The sequence below is a fragment of the Phoenix dactylifera genome, chromosome 10 (genome assembly GCF_051530095.1).
Source record: "Phoenix dactylifera cultivar Ajwa chromosome 10, Ajwa_hap1_PhDact_Kaust_v1.1, whole genome shotgun sequence".
Classification (NCBI taxonomy): domain Eukaryota; kingdom Viridiplantae; phylum Streptophyta; class Magnoliopsida; order Arecales; family Arecaceae; genus Phoenix; species Phoenix dactylifera.
In genome coordinates, this window is record NC_143199.1 from 5,420,001 (window position 1) to 5,421,984 (window position 1,984).

Sequence of the window (1,984 nt, forward strand, 5' to 3'; positions counted from 1 at the left end):
CGGCTTGTGTCGCGCATGGGTGTGCCGTGCCTTTGGCATGCTTGGCCTTGTCTTGGCCGACCTTGGACATGCTTGGCCAAGCATTGGGAGCCTTGGTTTGGCCAAGGCTTGGCCAAGTGCAAAGGAGGTTGGCCAAGGCTTGGCCAAGTGTAGGAAGGCTCGGCCGAGGCTTGGACATGTGCGCGGCATGCTCGGCCAAGGTTGGGCGTGCTTGGCCGAGGCTTGGCATTGATGGTATGGGCCCGGTGCGCGCGGGCGATGTCGGGCACGCGGCGGGCGCGGACGACCGCGGATGCATGCGGGCGAGCGCGGGCGTCGTCGGGCGCGCGGCGGGCCGAATGTCGGGGTGCTTGGCCAAGGTTCGGCCAAGTGTGAAGATGCTCGGCCGAGGCTTGGCCAAGCGTGAAGGGGCTTGGCCAAGGCTTGGCCGTCCCTCCAAACAGGTAGTTGGCTCGATCCTTGATCTTGGTCTTGGTAGGACCCTCCTTCGGTAGCTTCCGAGCCCGGACCTCTCCTTGGTGGTGGAATTTGATGGTGGTGTATGAGGGAGGTCCGCAACATTCTCCCTCCCTTGAAAACTATCCTTGTCCTCAAGGATAAAGTTTGAATACCATCGGGGGAATTCTTTGTGAGCATGATGTGGAAGTGGTGTTCATCCAAAATGGACAACACAACCTCCACATGTTCCTTGTGTTGCTCCATGGGTTGAGAAGGAACCAAAATATTATCAAAGGAAGTAAACTTTGTCAAGTAAGGCCAAGGTACCTCTTTTGTTGTAGCTTGAAGAATGGACGATCTTTGCAAGGCATGCAAAGGGGGCTCGGCCTCCTCCTCTTTTGAACTACTTCCAGCCTCATCATCATGTTCAAGCTCTTCCCTTTCTTCAATGACTTGTGGCTCTTCCTTTGGCAAGCTCTTGACTTCGTTGGGTTGGTCCCTTTTGCCATTTTCAACCTCTTCTTTGTCTTCGGAAGGGGTTTGCGGTTGCAAGGAAGAAGATGCATGCTTGTTGAATTTCTCTTCGATGCATGTTTGCACTATCTCTTCTTGCTTCTTCTTGATGATATGCTCATGGCTTGCCCCAAGCTTCAAACATGTTCGGGCCTCCTCTAACTCCCTTTTTATCATCTTTAATTGGCCCTCTCTCCACCTTCTTTCTCCATAGCCATGCTCCCCATGGCGGCTAGCATAGCTACTTGCTCCTTGAGCACTCCTATACTCTCCTCTTTTTTCTTCTTCTCTCCACCAACTCTCTTTCTTTTCTTCTCTTCTCTTTTCTTCTCTTTTCTTTTCTTCTCTTTTCCTTTCTTCTCGATCCTCCACTTGGCCCCGCCGAGAGGCGTGCGACCAATGTTCATTTCTCCTCACTTCTTTCTCCCTTTTTCTCTCTTCTCTTCTTCTTTCTTCTCTCATCCTCTTATACTCATCTTTTCTCTCTCCCTCTTCCCTAACCCTTAGATTTTCTCTAATCTTGGCTAGGGTCACATTCGCCCTCTTCAAACATGCCTCACTCTCCTCCATAATGTTTACCATATTTACTCCACAATAGAATTTGAAAATTTTTTTTTTTTTTTTTTTTTTTTGGAGTTGTAGGCGTTACCTCTTAGGAAGAAAACTTCCTAATGAAACCTCTCAATGAAAGCACCATTGTTGGAGGGCGTCTCTCGGCCCCGAGCCGCCACACCAAGCCTCGCACCTTGGCTCCTTGCGGACGCCTTAGAATTGAAGAAACGCGGGCCGAACGGGTAACGCCGGTTGTGTGTCGAGCACTTAGTAACCAAGGGAATCAAGGCAAGGGGAGGGTCTACTGGCTGCAGCTTGGCCCGACCCTTGTCTTGAATGAAAACAACCAAACAATGCAAGTATTTGTGGAGGAAAGATTAAGGTTGATTCTATTCCCAAAATGAAGCTACAAGCTTAATCTAGTGGAACTATGATGGGTTCTCACTAGCCCAAGTCCTTAGAGAAACTCTAGGACCGAATA